Source organism: Megalops cyprinoides, chromosome 1 (assembly GCF_013368585.1).
Source record: "Megalops cyprinoides isolate fMegCyp1 chromosome 1, fMegCyp1.pri, whole genome shotgun sequence".
Taxonomy (NCBI): Eukaryota; Metazoa; Chordata; class Actinopteri; order Elopiformes; family Megalopidae; genus Megalops; species Megalops cyprinoides.
In genome coordinates, this window is record NC_050583.1 from 48586365 (window position 1) to 48608447 (window position 22083).

Consider the following 22083-nt stretch of genomic DNA (forward strand, 5'->3'; position numbering starts at 1 on the left):
GCACTTCTTCTAGGGACCGTCCACTACTTCGTGTCTTTTAAAGCGAACGTTAAAACGTTAAAGGGTTGGATGCCGGTGGCACTCTCCTCTCGTGTATGTGCTGTGTCATGCTGCTAAATTTAATACAGCTGTAACAATTCTCTAAAGCAATCTTATGTGCGACACGCACCCGTTTTTTGTGTCCTAATGAAGATGTCCGTGTGACAGTTCGCATGGGAACGGTGCGCTCTCCGGTGATGACCGGTGACGACTGGTGACAGAGACTGTTCGGTGTGGTCTGCGAACCTTTTTTTCCTCGTTTAGAGGACGACGATTATCATGCCATGTTTCTACTTACATGTGCAGTGTATCTGAGGGCGGCAAAATTGTTCCTATATCTGGTCGATTTACGCTTCTGTCTTTACGTGGAAAATATGCTTTGCTTTCCCCCCAAACAAACAGCATGTCTGAATGTCTTAATGGCTGGCAGCAGTATGTGGTATTCATGAGAAATGCTTACTTTTCCCTCCACAACGTTTTTTTTATCATTTCTAGCCTGACCCTGGCGGTATTCTTGGGCCTCCTAAAAGCCAGAGTCTGTTGGCTCAGTGTGAATGCCCTGCACAGCTGAGTGGCAGAGGCCTACAGCGTCTCGCTACCATTTCTCTGTAAGCCCTGGAAAACCAGCAATTAAATAGGCAAGCAGTGGCCATGGGTTTGTTTTGGCCATTTGACTTCCATTGAAGGTGGAATTGAAACACTGTAAGATCGCTGAGAGCTGAGTGGATGGGCTGGGTACATTTGACAAACCAGCAGAGGCTCAACTGCTTTGAATTAAGCATTGTGTGACTTTGCCAGAGGTCTGTGAAGGGCTGTGGGGGCCAGACGAAATTCTGTAAAAGTGCTGGGAGAGGCGAGTCCTCGGGGCGATTGTCTTGTCTTGTTTTCTGGCACAGCAAACCTCCGCTGACCCATCCTGCTGTGTCACTGTATCCCCTGTAGAGATACTGTCCAGTGACGCCTGTATTTTAGATGGGGATACTGGCCATAGATTCTGTAATCTAAATAGGGATTCTGACCAGTCCTGACCAATGCTGGCCAATCCTGTATTTTAAATAGAGCTGTGGTGTATAACCCCTCTACCACACACACACACACACACACACACACACACACACACACACACACTCTCACCAAAGATCACCTGGCATTTACCTGCTCTGCCAGTCTGTGTCATCAGTTGTATGCATTTGTTAGATTGTTTTTGGTTATGTGGTGCCCTGCGGTGACGGCTCCCTGCCCCAGGCTCTGGCCGGGCTGACTGCAGGCTGCTGCCACCAGTGTCCATGCCTGCATCAAAATGAGAGGCGTGTCTGAAGTTGCCCGTCCTGACGGTGTTTTGACCCCTGAACGTGCGTGTATTGGCAGTTTCCTGGGAAACCTGAACCACTCAGTGCCCAAGTGAGCCTGCCCCTTCCTTGGCATCTGATGAGGAGCATCTCTGGCTGAGCAACACCAATGTGTGCTGAAACCTCCTGACAACCTAACGCATCTCTGGCACTGCCCTCAAACCCTTGCTTTCTGGCAGCCATTGTTGCATTTTGAAAAATAAAAGTAACAGGGTTTAGGCGTCTGAGAGAACAAAAGTCTACATTCAGTGATGTGAATGAAGTTCTTGCATGCACAGCTGAGCATTCCAAACTGTGTTCTATAAGCCCAGAAACCAACACTGCTTTTTCAATTCATGATACCATTTGGTAAGTTAGTTTCACAACCGGCTAGGCCTCCCTGAAGAAATCAGTCATCCATTGTTCACTAACCCATCTTTAAACCACCTCAGATAAATGTAGCAGTTCAAAAGCACAGATTTCATTGATGAAGAGTGAAGACTGGTATGCTGAATGACAATAATGCATTGCACTTGTATGGTGAATGGTAATGTCGGATGCTACTGGTATGGTGAATAGTAATATTGCATGGTGCCTGTTATGGTTTTAGAGGGGTGTGGAACTTGTATGCTGTATGGTGCATAGTAATATCAGATGATGCTGGCATGGTAAACAGTATTATCTGATGTCACTGATGTGGTAAACAAAACTGTACTTGGTGAACTCTATACCAGTACCATCAGATATTACTGTTCACCATACCAGTACTATATGGTATTACTGTTCACCATACAAGTATCATACCCCTTTATCATTCACCATACAGGCACCACCAGGTACTAAAGTGGCATGATGAATAGGGGTGAACTGTACTCACAAGCTTTATGCAAGCTTGCTGCTCCTGTGTCAGATGAGTATCATCAGTTGATTATGCATATGCTCATTTTATTGCAGGGAGCGCGTGTGTTTTACGTTGTAAAACTGTGTTGTCTTGTTCTGTGCGTTCCACTGCAATCGTGTGCTATACTGCGATTGCGGCAAACCATACTCCACCCCTCTGGGGACTGCAGAAATACTGCATATGCTTCCCAGCCATCGGCAGAGATCAGAATTGATTTGAAGCGGACAGAGAAAACCAACACAGAGGAGGGTGCGGTGTGTTTGGACGCACAACATGCTTCAGTTCAGCATGTATGTGAGTCACCGTAAAATGGATGGTCCCTGGTCTCGGCTAATTGGATGATGCAGGAGGAATTTATCCCCAGAACTTATGGTGCCCTTGGATGCAACTTCCTGCCCATACGTCTTTTGAATGGTCACATTTCACAGGTGAATTGCATTATGGGATGCGTCCGTCAGATGCGTTGTTATGATGCAGTTAGCCGCATGTGAGGTACGAGTGCTCTGATCAGACCACTCTGTCTGAGTGTTCTATTCCCAAACCACTCTACCACGAATCAGGGAAAGTGCTTTGTGTTTTTTTTCTGTTTTGTCTTGTGACGGTCCCTATTTACAGGGGTAGACAAATACTGCAGTTGAACCATCACAGGTTATTTGCTAGCCATGTTGTCTGCGGGCTTTGATGGAGCTTCTCCATTGTAACCAGGCAACTGTTTGTTCAAATGTTTTCATGTAGGCTCCTGCTGAATAAAAGCATTTCTGTCCATGAAATGGAAAGAAAACTGTCTTGTTCTCTCAATCTTCCCTAAGCCCTGATTCCTTACGGTTACCTACAGGCCTTAGGTATACCAGCATGTTAGAGACACACACTCTGCGTAATACAGAGGCTTAATCTCTGCTTTGCAGAATGTGTTCACACATTTTGTAGCGGTGTGTGTGTAGAACTTGCAGCTCTCCCACAGGCGGAGAGGAATCGGGCTGCTGGAAATGTAGATATCAGAGCCTGACAGGCTGTCATAACAGTAGCTGTGTAGTTCTCCAGCTGTGGGCCACGTGCCGCGTGATCGGGCTGGCTTTGATTGAGAGGTTTTTTCAGCTTTGAGAAGAGGTGGGTCATGACGGAAGAGCATGGGGGGGGAACATGGCAGTTACTAACTGGGGGCAAGGGCGCCCGGTTTCTGCGGTGTCCCGCTGGTCTGGGCCTGTGGGGCCGGCAGGGGATGGGCAGGCCCACCGTGTGTCACCCATCTGGACGGAAGGGAGCCGCTCTCCCTTCAGTCCTCACAACATCACAGGCCACAGTGACTGGGTTTACATTTACAGAGCCGACTACAGCGCTGACTACAGCTCTTTCTATGTGTTTCTGTCTTTTTAATCTATGTTCTCTCTTGTTACTTGTTTTTTTCTGTCTTCTCTTGCCTCTTTTGTTCTTGTTTAGACTCTTTTTCTGTTTCATTTCTTTCTTCTTTTCCCTTTCTTTGTCTTTGTTTTCTCTTTTTCCCTTCTTTTATTTTCTCTGCTCCTCTCTCCTCTCTCCTCCTCACTCTGGGTGCCTTCTGTGTCGGTTCGCTGCTCGCTTTCTCTCTCTTTCTCCTGGAGCAGGTCCAGGAGGATTTCTGGGCTTCTGCTGTAATCCACTTATCTGAATGTATGTTGTCATGGACTCGGCTCCCGGGGGAGCTCAGGGCTGCTTCGCTCCTTTTAAAGCACGTTTCTCTATTCATTGGAAGGCCTAATATCCCAGATCCCCATCCATCCCACTCATTAATAACCCATCGGGTCCGTCCCTGCATGCGAGCCACCAATCTTTGTCCAGGATTACAGCTAATGAGGGCCCGTGTAATACCCCATGTACAAAATACCCACGATGCACTGCGGGATCCTCTGGTGCAGTTGCAGGTGGCTCAGCTGCCTTTCCAGGGCCCAGATCTGTCACTGTTCCGGAGGGGTCAGAGACCTGGTCAGGCTGGCAGTGAGGGTAGCTACTCTGCTCAGACACACAAGGGAACGCTCAATGCAGATTCATCAGCTGCAGCACTTACACTGAAAAATAACGTTCCTGACAACAGCGGTCACAGAATGTGGTGCTAAAGTGGGGCAATTGCTTTATCGTTAGTACAGTGTTTTGTTAAATCAGAAATTGCTCGTTGCTTGATGAGGAATGGGGAGTTATTTCATTAGGAATAGGTTGTTGATTGATCAGGCCTTGACTGGTACTTCCTCTGGCTAGGTGAATGGCCTTCCTGTACTAATACTGAGTGCAGGCTAATGCAGGTGTGCCTGATTATGATATGGGCACAATGCAAGAGTTGCCAGTCAGACTGACAGTGAGGATAGCAGTTCATTTTCTGTGGAACAGGTTGTTTCTCTGAACAGGCGGCCATCAGCTGAATGTGGTCTCTCTGTCTTTCTGAGGTTACGTTTGGCTGCGATGACCATATGTCCTTGGCTGTGGTTCCGTGAATGGAGGCCTCTCTTAGCCCTTGTTTGTGTGTCTTATGTAGTCAGGTTGTCTCGCATTTTGGGCGTTGCTGTAGTGGACGTCCTGTTGGCTGTGGGTGGGACTTGGCCGTTTCCCCTCTGATCGATGAGGGAAATGTGTCTTGTCACTGTTGTGCTATATTCTTACCATCACAGGTTACTGGGGGCTATTAAAAGAAATGGGTCACTTTTTTCAGTCTATGATGGATTCTGACACAGCTCTTCTGTGCTTGTCCCTTTTTTATTTTTTGATTTACGAGCACCAGTTTATCCAATAACTCCTACACCTGTGATTTTAGGGCGAAAGGAGGCAATAACTACAAAACTAATAACTTCCCTCTCACTCGGGGTTCACGGGTGCTCTACTGTAGGCGTTCTGGTTTGTGACGTTGTCGTCTTTGAAAAGGGCCTTTGTTTCGCGGTGTGAGCCACGCAGGGAAGAGCTGCATTTGGATAGAGGGGTTAATTAATCAGCTCCTGTTCCACTTCCTCCTTGGTATTGATCGTTCCTCCACATAGCCTTTAATAGGCCTCTTGAGCTTCCCCTTGACGCGAGCTCGAAGCGAGCTCGGAGTAGGGCGCCCTGTTGAAATGAAAATGCGTTCAAATCGTGAAACGAGCCAGGTGGGCGTGGCTCACTGGGGGACGGCAAATCCAGTTACTGCAGTTGTTGCGGTGAAACGATAATCGGGTAAATCGCCCGTATCCTCCGTCGGTGCCCGTACCACCCTGAGTGGTCTTTGCGTCCGGCTCTTGACGGATGGACTCGTGATTGAAACATGTCCTTGCTGTAGTTTTCCACAAATCGTTTTGTGCGGTGTGTGTGTGTGCGTGCGTGTGCGTGCGTGTGCGTGTGCGTGCGTGTGCGTGTGTGTATGTGTGCGCGTGTGTGCGTGTGTGTGGCCAGGATGTACCCTCTCCAATGCGCCAGATCAAACCCATTTTGCCTGCACCTCCCCCCTATCTCACCTCTCGGATTAGACTGTAGCCTGCACTCTGTCCTGTTTGGGTTATTTTTTCATCCTTTTGTTAGCTTGATCGATCTGTTCCTTTTGCATTTGCTCATTTGCGTTTTTGGCCCAGCATGTTATTTCAGGCTGGAATCAGATTGGTTGTTACAATTAATAAAAATAATAGGATTTGCTTTGAGCCACCCACCAGCTGGAGGGAAAAAAAAAACAAGAGAAACAGAAATGCACAAGATCTGAGCCTACAGGAGCGTAGTAAAGACCAGGGTAATAAGGCAGCCACTCTGAGTAATAATGCTCTTATGCAGGGATGTGGTGCTGCTAGATATTGTTGTGTAAGCACGTCTGACGGAGGGAGCTGTGCAGTGGGCCCGGGATGCGATTACATGACGGCTGCATGCTCTCCTGCATGTGCTTCTGTTGGAGAGGAAAGGTAATTGATTGTTACTGCAGCAACGCGTGTGTACCCCCCCCCCAACCATGCTTAACTTCGGGGAAGTTGTGTTCGTTTTTGGGTAAAGGATTTGGCAATCATCTTTCATTTGTTGAGGGTGTGCTAATCATTAAAAACGCCGCTCTGCTCAGTCACGCAAGGGAACGCTCACTGCAAATTCATCAGCCACAGCACTTATGTGGGAAAACTAATGTTCCTGACAGTAGTCACAGAATTTGGAGCTAAAGCAGGGCAATTGCTTTATCATTAGTGCACAGTGTTTTTGTTAAATCAGACATTGGCCATTGCTTTCTTGGGAACGTATTTTGTTAGGAATAGGTGGTTGAATGATCATGACTGGACCGTTACTTGCTACTTGCTCAGGAACAGGGGGCTATTTAATTAGGAATAGGTGGTTGTTTGATCAGGACTTGACTGTTACTTGCTCAGGAATTGGCAAGTTTTCATTAATCAGAAATAGGCCTTGCTTGGTCAGGAATAGGTAACATGGTAACAACAAGGGCTGGAGCACCAGGAGGATGTTTATGGCTAGGTAAATGGCCTTCTGTCCAAATACTGACCGCAGTCTACAACTCAGGTATGCAGTGTTCTTGGCTCTGATGTGGACACGAGGAAGGAATATTACAGAACATTCATTTAACAGATGCTCTTATCCAGAGCAACTTACATCGGTTACAGTTTTTACATGTTATTCAGCTGTTATTCATTTATACAGCTATATTTTTACTGAGGCAGTTCTAGGTTAAGTACATTGCCCAAGTGTACAACAGCAGTGCCCCACATGGGAATTAAACCAACAACCTTTCAGTTACGAGCCATGCTCCTTCCTGCTATGCCACACTTATATATATAAAAATACACAATATATATATATAATACACACACCTTACATGCACTATATTTATTTCTTATCGTTGGGTCAGGTGACATGCTTAAGCACTCCCTTTTTGGATTAATAAAGTACTGTCTGTCTGTCAGGCTACTTTTTTTGTTAAAAGGTACCGTGGTACCTGAAAGCTGTTCTGGGGTCAGTTTGAACCCTCTCTTTTCCTCCTCCGATGTGGTCGGAGAGCTTTCTCTGACAGGCCAGGACACGGCTGTGCCTGCTCTCTCCAGAAACAGGAAGGCAGGAAGTGACACAAGTGAATAGGAGCTTTACAGCGCAGATAAAAGCTCAGAGGAAGGTTAGACGCGGGAGGCCCGGGAGTTTACACGCCCTCTGTCTGTCCTTGCTCTCGTTCTATCCATCTCTCCCTGTCCTTTCTCTTCTCCATCTATCTCTCTGCCCTCTCTCTCTCTCTCTCTCCCTCCCTCTCTCTGTCTGCCCCTTTTCATCCATTCATCTCTTCTTTCTCCTCACCTTTACTCCCAGTGGCCTTTGTGCTATCCATCCATCCGTTTTTGCCCTATTTTTCCTCATCCATCTATCTCCTTTTTGTCTCCCTGCTCCTGTGGCTCAGCTCTTCATTCTTCTTTCCGTCCTCTTTCTCTCCTGTGTGTGCGTGCGCGTGCGTGTGTGTGTGTGTGTCTCTCTGTCTCTCTTTGCTCAACGGCATGACTCTCTTTTTCAGCAGCGCCAACCCCCCCCAGGTTGTCTTTGAAGCTGTGTGATCTTACGGCCTTCACTGTGTCGTTCAGGTGTGTGTGTGTGTGTGTGCGTGCGTGCTGACACGCGTGACCGCTCGAGGGAGGTAATCTGACACCGCGCACGTGGTGCTGCTCCGCTACTCTGTTAAATCTCTCTCAGATTCCGTGTGACCGGTAGTCAGAAGGCCTCGTGTTGCATCACGGCTGGTCCTCCCAGCCTGCCAGAGCATGGCCGCATATGATACCCATTGAATATGGCTGGCCCTAATGGCCTGGCAAGTCATTCTGGGCAAGACCATTTGCCAGATTAATAAATTGTAAGTTTGTGAATGGCCATGGCCAGGCCATTGCCTCGGTGCTTTCACTGTTTGTTGTTCCCAGATTGGGCCAGCGCTAATTAGCCTTGCTCTGATTGGCTCAGCTGTATTGAGCCCGCCTCCAATAAGCCTAAGGTCTTAAATAGGCACTCCGCTGCTGGGCCTGTACTGGAGGGCAGTGGGGGTCTCCTCTACTGCGCCAGCCTCTATGTGAGGAAGTTTTGGACACGGAGCGGGGTAGTCCTGTGGTGTTTACGGAACAACGTGGAGGTGCCATTCATCAGAAAGAGGCGCGGAGTGAGGGTGCGACGACGCCGAGGCTGAGATTTATGGAACCGCTGATGTCTACATAAATTACCGCTGTTCTTACTGGCTGGCAGTTCCAAAGCAGGGCCCCCGACGGGCAGCATGCAAAAGCAAAATTGTTTCTGTCAAGTTGTTTTTTTCTGTCGCCTATCCGTCATCATATTTTCGCATACACACAGCGGCTGGTATAAACATAATCTCCAACAGCCGTGTTGATGGCAGTGTCGCAGTGCCGCTGCTGCTGTTGGCGTTGGGCAGTTGGCTTCGGCCAGATGGAATCCGTCAGCGGAGATGCTCGGCTCTGAATCCGTTTGGACTGAATGTTGGCAGCTCACACTCAGGATTCGGTGTAGAGCTGGAACCAGGCTGGCTAATTATTCCCCTTCCCCACTCCATGAATAACAGAGGTGATAAACTGTGGAAAAGAAAGAGTGTGCCGCCTTTACTGATCATGGCAAATGGTCCTAGGCAGAGGGGTGTAATGTGAAGGTCTGATTTTTAGAGGGGGTGACCTCTCAACCTGTGCAAGTCACCTCAGTCTGGGCAGATGCCAGCATTCTACATGATATGACAATTAGATGCTTAGTGATTTGCACACAGTACAGTTCTTAACATGTTATCCATTCATACAGCTGGATATTTACTGACGCAACCGTCAGTTAAGTGCCTTGCCCAAGGGTACAACAGCAGTGGACCAGCGGGGAATCGAACCATCATCCTTCGGGATATGAGCCCTGCTTCTTACCATTACGCCACCCTGCCGCCAATGTTGTATGCCGCAGCTCTGGTTGCCGGTAACGAAGCAGAAAAGCCCTTATGCGGGATCGGCCAGCGCTGACTGTGTGCCAGCCTTATTCCAGCTCCACAGCGGCAGAGTAATTACTGTGCCTTCTCTGCATTCCCTCCAAGCCAAAGGTTTAAACCTCAATTCCTCCAATTCCTGGACAGCTATGTATGGACGGCTTTCTGTTCCAAACATTTACCCTTTAACTGATCCAATTAAGGTAATCGTCCATAAACAATAATGCCCGCTGTATGGCATAGTGCTGTTTAAAAAGGATGTATGGAAAAATGGTGTAAAATTGAGTAAATGATTGGGCTAATTAAGCAATTAAGGCAGGTGGCTGGAACAACATCCGCACGCGCACAAGCTCCTCCGGGACACTTTGCTCTCCGGGGAGCTGCAGGGAGGTTAAATTAAGAGCCAGGAGTGCTCCTATCAGCCAACGGGTCGCGCCCATGAGGAGGGGCGGGGGCAGTGTGAACATGTGAGGACAGTTCATAGCGTACATGCACACACACGCCCACACATACATATACATGCATACAAATGCATACACACACACACCCATGCACACTCATTCATATGCATATACATCCACATATATGCACACATACATATACAGACACACACGCAGTCACACACACGGACACACATACATATATTTACACGCATACACATGCGCATACATAGATAAGCACACACATACACATATACATACGTGGATACACACACACACACACACACACACACACACACACACACACACATACTGTATATACACGCAGACAGGCACACACACTTCACTGATCAGAATAAATATTGAATTAACCTTTCAGTTATTTATCTATTTGTTGTTTGGGCCTCGCTGACACCTGCAGTGGAGCTGTTTTCCTTCGAGGGTGTTAGGCTGCTAATGTCACCCCTCGCGCTCACCAAAGATAAACACAGGCATCCACTCAGCGTCTGTAAATCGCCACGGGATCCTGGTAACGCTTGGTAAACACTCCCCCAGCCTTCCCAAAGCAGCGCCGCCGAGGGCAGCCGTGTCTGGGGCCGAGAGGGAGAGTTTTTGGAGCAACGGCGTCCCCCAGCGACCGGGGACAATGACCCCTCTCTCCCTCCCAGTGAGCGCTGGCCATAATGAGGCTGTGAGGGGTTTGTGTTTGCTGAGAGTGGACGCGTGCTGTGGGGAAAGGCAGTGGAACCGCAGAGGGCTGGCCTTTGGAGTTACAGAACCAGGCTCTGAGTCCCTTTATCAAAGTGACTTTGCTTTCTCTCTCTCTCACACACACACACAGTCTCAAGGGCTGGGATAAACACACAGACACACACGGTGTAAGGGCTGAGGTAAACACACACACACACACACACACACACACACACACACACACATATACACACACACACACACACACACACTTCCGAGGACACCGGCAGCCGGTGTTTACATTAGAGGCTAAGGACACGTGGCTCTGGGTGACTCGTTTGCAGGGCTGAGCTTGGGCACACAATTCCACCTCTTTGTGTGGCTAATGTGTCATCACTGCATATGCTTTTTCTGAGGCTGTGTGTGTGTGTGTGTGTGTGTGTGTGTGTGTGTGTGTGTGTGTTTGAGAAAAAGACAAAGCCAGACGGAAGTACTGAGTGAAAGAGGATGACCTGTTGCACTGTGTTCAAACAGGTAAAGAATTACATGGTCTGAGAGTATGAGCAGCTCTCCTCTGCTGCTCTGATGTTAATACACAGAGTGATGAGAGATGTTGCTGTCTGCGGTGGCCATGTTGAAAGCTTGTTTCTGTCCTGCGGCAGAGTCTGTGTGTTGGATAAACAGTTCACTTTTATGTTTTTGAGTAGTGAAGGAGTTTGGTGGTCAGGACAGAATTTTTAAAGGTTAGGTAGGCAGTTATTCCTACATAGAATCTTTTTCTTGTAATGCAGCTTCTCCGTATCCCATCAGAGGAAATGAGGAATGCCGTATCATTGTAACCTATATATTTGCGGGAAGTTTGTTAGTCCGCTGTATATTAAACCAGCATATGGTGGATGAAAATAGTGTGGCCCAGTTGGTTTCAAATGTGCAGGTCTGGCTTGGCTGTTGCAGTGCATGATGGGAAGATGCCTGTGGGGAATTGCTTTGCTGCGTTTTTACTATAAACCCAGGACTTGGCAAGAGACAGGTATACGGCTACGCGTGTGGGGAAGCACTTAGCCCTTCTCTGATATCAGGAACGAGGGGACCATACTGGCTGCACAGGTGCATGCTGGGAACTTTTCTGTGGTAAATCATTTTGGCTTGGGTTTATATCACGTCTGTTGGTGTGCGTGTGCATGTGTACGTGTGTGTGAGTGTGTGTGTGAGTGAGAGAGAGAGGGAGTTTGTGTGTGCCTGTTTTTATAATTTGGCTTGCCTCTGTTGCCATGCCAAGGCCATTCTGGCCTACTGGAGAATGCTCCTTGACCTTTGATCTTCGACCTTCGACGCAGCTCCGCGGATGTGGGCGCTGGCAGAGGGGTAAATAGGATAGGCCCTGCAAAATGCGACCACGTCTGGTAGAACGATACACCAAGAGATGGGCTGCTAACCATCAGGAGGGAGATTTCTGTGTTCTTTTCAGATGTCCTCTTTCTTTTTCTTTGCCCCCTCCTTTCAGGGAAAAAACGGTTCTTGGCGCGGCCACGGTCGAGGTTATTCATTACCATCACGGCTCTCTGCACTGGCTGGTTTATTTCTGCATCTTGAAGTGATTAAGATCTTACAGGACTCTGTGTAATCTCCATACTGTGCCCTACAGCTGTGCTGATTTAAACTGAGGGCTCTCTCTGCAAGGGCAGGGCAGGGCTTCACCTTAGCCGGGATTCAAACCCATGACCCCCTGAGTCCAGGGGCTGCTGGCACCAGCTGCAGGTAATCAGCCAGTAGCCTGGTGGTGCCGCCGAACCAGAAATGTGCAAATGCAGCCGGTGACCGGTGCTGTAAGCTCTGCTGATGCGCTACGCTGTACATTGGCGTCAGCCCAGGATGGCAGCACTGCGTCTCGGTCCGTGTAGGTCACGAAATGATGCGTTTTCCACACTTTTTAAAAAATAAAAATCCCTCATTGGGTGACCCTGAGAAGCCCAATCCCCCCCCCGCCACTCGGATGAACGGTGTGAGGTGTGAGGCTTGGCTTGCAAAACAAACAAAAATGAGCAAAAAAACCCACATCCCAAACCCCACGGGGAAATGTCTGCCCCCCACCTCCCCTCTCACCCTCTGTCCCGACAAACAATCGTGGTCCTCTCTCTCCCTTTAAACATTTAACGCCAGCATGGACTGCACTTCTCTCCTCGTTAACAATTCATAACGAGGATTTCTCTCTCTTTCGCTGTGGGCAAACGCTAATGGTGGCTACGGAGGACTCTCCCTCCACCTTAAGATTCATTAGCTTTCAAAAAGTGATCAGTCTCGGCGTGGAGAGGAGGGCCCTGCCAAATTACTCTCCCAGCGAGGAACGTCCCGGGTCACGATGCTCGACAGATTGATTGCCAAAAGCTTAAATGATGGAGCCGGCTGGAGATCTCTAAAACAAATTTGGTAATGTGCTCATCAGTACTGTATACTTCTGTGTTTTTAGTGTTTAAGCATTGCGCTCCATAATTACTTTGAGTGAAACGAGTTACTGTTTGCAGAAGGATGATTAGGGTGAACAATATGGATTGGTGTCAAAGAGCTGACTGTGTCAAATGGGGGGAATTTAAGCTGCTGTGTGTCCACCTGAAGGAGGTGACCTTTATCTGCCAAAATGGTACCACCCCAAGTAAATAACTGCTCACTATCAGTGAGTAAAATGTAAAGCATACTTAGAAATTGAAATAAATCACTGGTATTAAGAGGTGACCCTCTAAAACTATAATGCATTTTTTTTGGAATAGCACAAACTGAGGTCGTGTTGTGTGAACACAAACACACTGCACAACATGCTTAAATTTTCCCCATACGTCTTAGCTGTGGGTTAACTGAATTGTGGGATCCCTGTGGGTAAAAGAACTTAAGTGTTACAGCTGTACAGAAAATTTGTAAGAACAGTTAGCTATTGATTACTTGATTGGTTGGTTGGTTGGTTGAATGATTGTTGTTTGGTTGATTGGTTGTTTGATTGGTTGAGTGATTGATTGATTGATTGGTTGTCTGGTTGATTGACGTGCGTCCGGTCTCTAAATGCACGCTCACACAGGCGTGGGCATGTGGTGCTGCCTCAGTGCTGTGGAGGGTGAGAGGTGTGTAATTGGGCTGGGAGCAGAGGGCTCATTTGGGCCCCTGTGCTGATGAGTGAGCAGGCAGAAAACAGCAGCTCTCCCAGCGCTTTAACGAGCCGTAACGGGAGCGCCGAGCTATGCCCCTGAGCGTCGAGGTGTGTTAGAGAGAGGGAGAGAGAGAGAGGTGAGGGAGGCAGACGGAGAGATGTTAGGGAGAAGGAGAAGGAGAGAGAGGGCGAGAGAGCGAGAGAGTGGTGAAGGAGAGAGAGACAGAGAGAGAGAGATGTTAGGGAGAAGGAGAGGGAGAGAGAGGGGGAAGCAGAGAGAGGGAGAGCCCATCTCCCTATGAGCTGTGTAAGGGGGCAACTCTGGGCACCATGTGGAAATGCCACTCCATCGATTCCACTGCAGCAGGCAGCCTGGCAGGGCTTCTGAAGCAAAAAATCCCCTCCGCCTCGCTACACCTTGCTTAGCACTAACCACAAGTTTTGCGCCGGTGTGTCTGTGCCAGAATGGTGGGATGCAGGTGAATCATGGCTCTGCATCCTCTCTGCAGCACTGATGGGATTCCCAGAAATCAAACCCTGCTGGTTTCAGATGCAGGGAGGCAGGAAACCTTTTTTTAAACTCAGTGAAAAGTGTTAGTGCGTAATCTCCTGTTGTAATCCCTGGGGAAGCGCAGGGAAGACTAGAGAGCCCCCCCCCCGAGGTGAGAAACCTTAGGGGGGTGTGTGCGCGTTTGTGTGTGTGTGTTTTTGGCTGGTGGCCCGGCCGTGTCGGCAGAGTCTCTGAGCGTCTCTGGGTTCCTCAGTAATCCCAGATCAGGACGCACAGATCTCTCTCTCTCTCCCTCTCTCCCTCTCTCCCTCTCTCTCTCTCTCTCTCTCTCTCTCTCTCTCTCCCTCTCTCTCTCTCTGTCTCTGCTGTCAGTCACTCACCTCCCCGCCGGGCCCGGCAGCGCCACTCTGTCCTCACACCCTCTCCCCGCAGGCTCCGCCCCCTTGCTGTGGGGTGTGAGCGCTCCGAGGTGCACATGTGCAGAGAGGATTTGAGCCGGTTAGAGCCGCTGATGGGGATAATGCCTGTCGTCACTGCGGCCATCTGCGTGCCTGTCTGCAGGTATTACAGGCGCGTGTGTATGTGTATGCGCATGCGTGCAGTATTATGGGTGTGTGTGTATGAAAGCACATGTGTGTGTGCGCAGCTGTGTGTGCGCGCATGTGTGAGAGTGAGAATTCTGGGAGCTGCTGGCAGTGGATTGTGTGTGAGCTGAGATCAGGGAGAGAAAGAGGGAGATGGAGATTCAGAAAAAGACAGGGAAGGAGGAGAGGAAGAGACAGAAAGAGAGAAACAAGAGAGCATGTGGAGAGAAATAGATTGCAGAGAGAAGGAGAGAGAGAGGCAGATTGAGAAGTGAGTGAGATAAGGAAAGAAGAAGGAATTGACCAGTGAAGCACCGTGGTGGGAAGAAGATTTAGGAGGAGTTCTGTGCCCCTCACAGGGGAGGGGCAGGGGGGAAACATGTGAACAAGAATCACAACCACAGCATAGCCATGCCTCAGACTCTGAAAGCATGCTGGGAAATGTTCAGAAAGCGTCCCTGAGCTGCTTGTTACTGTAAAGTTTGAGTATGCCGGGTAGCTGTAGTTTCTCCTGAGTAATGTGAGTCCTTGTTACTCTGCATACTAAAGTGTTGCATGTGGATTCACAGTGTGTATCAGTTCTTCGCCCACGAGGGCATCAGTATTTGACTGGCCCCTACACAGCTAGCTGTGTCATCCGGCAAAGTGCGCAGTCTCTGTGAAGTCCTCAACATTCAGTCATTCTGTCAGACCAGTCAGATTGGATTGCAAGTGCTTGGTAAGAGAAAGTGCAGGATGTTGATGTTTTTAGTGTATGTATGTGTATCATTTTTTTTCATTTGTCTGTCTGTCATATCCTATCATTTTCAGCTTGCTTTTGTGTCTGTCTGTCCTTCTCTCCCTTTCTCTGCTTGAGCCTTTTGTGTTGAAGGGAACATATTCAGGGCCCACTCCTGTTTATTTTTGTTCTGCTCTGGTCTCTCACTGCATTTTTAGGTCAGGTGTTACAGAGTGTTCCCTGCGGCTGTTCCGGATCTATCCGGCTGAGCTGTGGAGGCAGGGTGTGTCTGTGGGGGGGGGCCCTGTTGAGCATGGCCCCCCAATGGCAGGGCGAATGAGGTGTAGTTACATTCCATATGTGAGGGAGGCCGTGGGGTGTTGCCCTTGGGAACAGCATGAGTGAGGTGGTTATGGAGTCTATAGGGGGCGCTGTAGCGCATGGCTCTTGCAGTGGTCTTCCTCTTTGTAGGGCAAATTGGTGTGGAGTTGAAGGGCACAGTTTTGGGGGGAAATATCCATCAGAGGCGTCATAGGCTGCCCTCTGGGCTCGCCCCGAGATTTCGCATGCTACCGGACGCAGGGTTTAAACTTCAAATGATTGAGTTGAAGGTGAGCTGTGATTCAGGGGGCCTGTTTTATTCTAATTCCCGTGACCATAATTCTTTTTAGTTATCTTTAATATATTGTGTCACTAATTCCTTTCCTTGATGCAATCTATGTAAATTGATTAGGCTGTAACTGCCAGTGCACCTTGTGCCAGCTTTTTGAATGAGAAATTGAATTTGTAAAGAACGTGTGTCTGTCACAGAGCTGGTGCAGGGTTGGGAATCAGTTCTCTGCAAAGGAAGAGGGTCCAGTGGTCTGTCTCTGATCCTAACTCAGGATCCCGGTCTCTGATCCTAACTCAGGACGCCGGTCTCTGATCCTAACTCAGGACGCCGGTCTCTGATCCTAACTCAGGACGCCGGTCTCTGATCCTAACTCAGGACGCCGGTCTCTGATCCTAACTCAGGACGCCGGTCTCTGATCCTAACTCAGGACGCCGGTCTCTGATCCTAACTCAGGACGCCGGTCTCTGATCCTAACTCAGGACGCCGGTCTCTGATCCTAACTCAGGATCCCGGTCTCTGATCCTAACTCAGGACGCCGGTCTCTGATCCTAACTCAGGACGCCGGTCTCTGATCCTAACTCAGGATCCCGGTCTCTGATCCTAACTCAGGACGCCGGTCTCTGATCCTAACTCAGGATCCCGGTCTCTGATCCTAACTCAGGACGCCGGTCTCTGATCCTAACTCAGGACGCCGGTCTCTGATCCTAACTCAGGATCCAGGTCTCTGATCCTAACTCAGGACGCCGGTCTCTGATCCTAACTCAGGATCCTGGTTTCAGCTCTACTTAGTTCACTCTTCACTCCTCCACTTTCTGTAATCTTCTCCAGCTGCTGGCGGTTTGAATCCAGGAGCAGATATTTGGTCCTGAGAGGAAGGCAGGTGTGCCAAGGGCAGCAGGGCGTTAATTGTGCTGTCCCTCTGAGTGTGGATCCAGGGCTGAAGGTGTTACAGTGGCCATGCTGCAGTAGTCAGGAACGCAGCTGTTGAGCTGGGCTGTGGTGCAGTGCACTGTTGTAAGCCTTTCAGCTGGTATTGAATAAGGGTGAAAGGCAGAAAGACCCAGGTGCTTGTTGGGGGGGGGGGTGACAGTGATGATGTTGGTAACGATGATGGTGGTAATGGACATGGTCATAATGGAGACCGTGATGAGACGGTGATGGTGGTAATGCTGATGGTGGTGGTGGTAACGGATGATGATGATGATGGGGGCAGTGATGAAGATGGTGATGATAACTGATGGTGATGACTTGTGATGCCTGTTATGGCCAGGTGGCTGCGTGGCGGTTTTTAAGGAAAGGAAAGCTGAGCTGAGATGGAGGAGTCTGGCAGATGCTGCGGTGTGGAGCGGCTGTAGCTCAGAGAGGAGGCGGAGGAGGAGGATTGAGGGAGGAGAGAAAGGAACGAGAGAGCGAACAGAGATGGAGGGAGGAAGGAAAGGACAGAAGGTTGAAGGCTACAGGATTTGGGGTTTGGTGAGAGAGCTGGCGCTGGTGCACTGAGACTAGTGGAACCGGGCCAGACAGGGGCACAGAGGTGAGGTGTTCCTGCAGCGGGTCTCAGAAGGCCTGGCTCAGAGCCTCCGCTTGGCTCTATCATCGGTTCAGTCTGCACCAGGAACATCCGGAAACTTCCGACAGACTCCTCAGGGCCAAAGCCACCTACTGACCACTGTCTCTGTCTCTCTCGCCCTCCCCCCCTCTCAATCACTCTCTTTCTCTCTCTTCCTCTCTCTTCTTCTCTGCCTCTCTGTCCCTCTCTCTCTGTCTCTCGCAGTTCCTCTGTCGCTCTGTGTCGTTTTGTTTGTGCTTTACATATTGCCTGGGCTTAATCAACAGAATAAGCAGCACAAGAGCAGAGAGGTCAGTTAGATGGAAGATGATTCTCTGCCTCTCTCAGAAAATGTTCTCTGGCAATGGTGTGTAAACACACACACACACACACACACACACTTCCACATTGCAGTGTGTTTAGCACATATTCAGTGTGAAAGCAGTTCTGAATTGCTTTGCTGGCATGAGCTGAATACATTCTCGCTGGCAAATAGCACAGTGTCTGTCCCTGTCTGTCTCTCTCTCTCTCTGTCCCTGTGCGTCTGTTGATTGTTCTGATGCAGGGGTTCCTGCTGGAAAGCTGAGTATTAATAATTCAGAGGAGGTTTATAATGGGACATTCCAGGCTCTGAGGAGGGTAACCAGCTGGGGGGGCCTTGGTTTCATACTGCAGATTTGATGTTGACGCTCAACCCATTGCCCAGCCTGGTCCAGGTTTGTGTTCTTTGTCCAGGCCTGGAGCTGGAAACACATCCCACAGTGCTCCTCTCCTGACTCTGGCCCCTGTCCCTGAGGAAGGAAACACAAGCAGTCCGCATTGTGGTTTCCCTCCTGTTCTGTGTCTGTGTGTGCGTATCTCTGCTTCTGTGTGTGTCTGTGTGTGTGTCTGTGTGTGTGTCTGTGTGTGTGTGCGTGTGTGTGTGTGCGTGCGTGTGTGTGTGCGTGCGTGTGTGTGTGCGTGCGTGTGTGTGTGGGTGTACGTCTGTGTGTGGGTGTACGTCTGTTGGTGGGTGTACGTCTGTGTGTGGGTGTACGTGTGTGTGTGTGTGTGTGTGTGTGTGTGGGTGGGTGGGTGTCTGTGTGTGTGCGTGTGGGTGTGGGTGTGTGTGTGTGGGTGTACGTGTGTGTGTGTGTGTGTGTGTGTGTTTTGCACCATATAGAAAGGCATTCCGTGGGCGGAACTCTTTGTAAGTCAAGCTGCAGTTTCCAGGAGGAACGTTTTACCTCCCAGACATCTGTAGCCATGGACTCTCAACACCCGAGCTTCCCCTGCAGGGGTCTCATTTTAGCAGTGCTCTTTCTTCTCTGCGCTGCACTAAAGAGACACTAAAATGGCAGTTTGAGAAGGCTGTCATCACTGACTTGTGGGTACAGGGTACCAGGTGGGGAGAGGGGAGAGGGGAGAGGGTACCGGGTACAACCCGCTTGCACCTGCCACACAACTGGCCTGTGCTGAAGGGCTTCACCAGCTCAGCTGCCTGTGTTGAAACACAGTGCAGCCTCTACAGCCAGCTGCCTGTGCTGAAACGCAGTGCAGCCTCTACAGCTGCCTGTGCTGAAACACAGTGCAGCCTCTACAGCTGCCTGTGCTGAAACGCAGTGCAGCTTCTACAGCTGCCTGTGCTGAAACACAGAGTCAAAATAAACTAAATTAAGTACTCTACACAAGTATTAAATATATATCACTTGACAATTTAAACTCTGCACTACCATGCATACATCTTGGGATATATTTGACAATATTAAATACGGGACTTTAGAATGCAGTGTGTGCTTAAAATGATGCAGTGCTGTGATGGTAATGTTTGTAGAAGAGCGCATTTGATATAAATGTCATTCTTAAAGACTGTGTTCAGCAGGGAAAAATATTAATGATGGGATATGGTGCTCAAGGTGAAAGAACAGCCTATCACTTCTGAAAATTACTCATTTACTGTGCGTGCAGAAATGGGCATCTAACAAGCAGTCCCTTTCATCTAGATATAATGTCAGCTAATATGGCATCCATTGAGCCCTGGAGCTGGAGGCAGATGATATTGTTTGGTGCTGCTATTCTGAGTTTTGAGGTCTATGCACTTTGGGAATACATTACCCAACATGCAACTGTCTCCGAACAGTGCTACCCTTGTTTGATTGTTCTTTTCTTTGCTTATTTGTTTGGACTTGAGCATATCTGTTCATTCATTCATTCATTTCTTCATTCTGCTTTATGGTTTGGCCTCTTCACTGAACATTGCATCTTTCACTATTTGTCCATTTGCGGGAGGCTGCAAATGGTAAAATTCATAATGTTTGTAATATAGACCCTAACATTTGCTTAAGTTTGCAAGTCAGACATAGGGACCTGAAAAGCGGTAAGACTGATTCTCTTCTGCTGCTTTCTTGTAACAGACTCTACCCTAAAGCTGTCTAAAAGCAACTGCCCATGATCACATGGTAATGGATATTGTTTGCTGAATGTCTGCCCAATAAACTCAGCCACCTTCAATATTAAAGTATATATCAACCTCAGTTCTGCAAATGTTTTTGTTGTCCCTAACTTTTACTGAAGTGGGAAGCCACATGAAAAAGCCCGTGTGGTTTTTTTTCTAAATAATCAAGCAGTAAAACAGTCTAATCAATTCTTTGGTTGCTCCATAACCAACCACTCAGCAGTTGAAGTCTCATACAAACCCCAGAATGTATTTTGCTGTTTCCGGACTGAACTCGCTGTGCATGCTGATAACCCGAGGGGGGGGGGGGGGGTACAGGGTACAACCCGCTTGCACCTGCCACACAACTGGCCTGGCTGAAGGGCTAGCAGCTCAGCTACTAGTGTTGAAACGCAGTGCAGTGGGGGGTGGGGGGGGGCGGCAGCGAAGGTATGGCTTTTCAATTCCTCTGAGGAATTATTATTATTATTATTAATAAAAAAATACCTTCAGTGGCTCAGGAAAGTGACCTGAACATGCTCTGAGGGCTCCTGCTGAGATTGTTTAGAAAAAAATAAAATCTGATCGAGTGCCTGTTTGCCTGATTGCCTCAGAGTGAGTAAAAAAACAGAAAATAAAACTTGAGTTTTCTGCCCGTGAGGCATTTCTTTTGTGCACTTGATTTGGCATTAAATGGTATGAGGGGTAAACCTAAAGGCACGCTTTACTTGTGGCTTGCTATGGCTTGGGTAGAGGGACAGGAATGCATTTTGGGAAATGTGCCCCATGGCCATCAGTCACCGCGTGCTGGGTGAACGGCGCCAGGCGACTCCAGAGGGGGCCGCGTCTGACACCGTGATGGACATGGCAGCGAGAGGCCGCAAATCACGCTGTGAAGTTTTTGGGTTGAAACTTTACTGAGCTATTTATGATTTTAAAATGCCCTGCTTCAGCTGAGGATGCAACACGCAAAAAAAAAAAAACAAACTGTGACATAGTTTTTTTTTTTTTACGTTATCCATTTATACAGGTGGATATTTACTGAGGCAGTTGTGGGTTAAGTGCCCAGCAAGGAATCAAACCAGCAACCTTTTGGTTACGAGCTCTGGTCCTTACCACTGTGCTACACTGCCACCCCATCGTTTTGCAAGGACTTTACATCAATCAGCGCACTTATTTGCAGGGTTGTTTGTGAAATCCTAACTCTGCACCACTTTTTTGATTGGCCTGGATTTGGGCTAATGTAAGGATAAACTAGGCAAAGATCAGTATTTGGTGAGATGTCTGGGTGTGTTGAAGAAACTGAGCTTCCCTGCTGTGTGTGTGTGTGTGTGTGTGTGTGTGTGTGTGTGTGTGTGTGTGAGAGAGAGAGAGCACGCACTCTGCTTGCTTCCGGCATGCAAGCACACAACACTCTATTTTGACAGTAGATTTCCAGCTTCTCTCTCTCTCTCTCTCTCATTTCCCACAGGTGACCTGTGTGGAAGAGAGTGAGAAACAGGTTGCTGGCTTGACCGTCTGTTTTATGCCCTGTGAACACGCCTACTTGCGGGCCCACTGCGCTGCCCTCCTACTTACTGGCCAAGGTTGCTGTCCATCATCAGTCTGTCTGTTCCCTCATTTGCATAAGTACATGCTATTCTGGTGGAGGTGGGAAGGGGGGGAGGCTCCTTTGGGATTTGACCCATCTGCCCACATTGTCACGCATCCAGTGTTCACTTTACTGACACAAACATACTTTAGTTTTCTCTGCTGTCACTCTACTTTAGATATTTAGTGCAGTTGTAGTGCAGTGTTTTTCTCTGTCCTGGCTGTAAAGTATCCCTCTCCATGGAGGTTTGGTTGTGCTTTTAAAGAAATCTGACTTTAACTTTGCCCGACAGGTACCTGGTGCTTTATGGAAGCAATGTGTCCCTGTATGTGTGTTTGTGAAACAAACTTTAAAACAGGAGTTCCTCTCTCTTTGCTCATTTTGTCTTTTGATACAATAGCAGGGATTATTTTTCAGTGTGATGATATTTGAGCTGTTTGATTCAATTATTATAGAGCCTAGAAGAACTACCCCATAATTGGCTTCAGTGCAGATGTTAACGAACATAAGAGAGAGTTTAAGAAAAAGCTTTCAGTTTGATCTGTTTATTAGCGCCCTCTTCGTTCCCTCCAGAGAGAGCTTATGGCAGATAAATGTCAGCAGACTTATTGTCAAGGTTAAATCAATATCCAATTAAAAGTGCAATCAGGCTGGTTA

The 22083-nt window shown here is 48.5% G+C and overlaps 1 protein-coding gene across 9 annotated transcripts in view; it reads left to right on the forward strand.

Annotated features, from left to right (window-relative positions):
• camk2g1 (calcium/calmodulin-dependent protein kinase (CaM kinase) II gamma 1) overlaps positions 1–22083 on the forward strand; it is a 73494-nt gene that overhangs the window by 1894 nt on the left and 49517 nt on the right. The window lies entirely within an intron of this gene.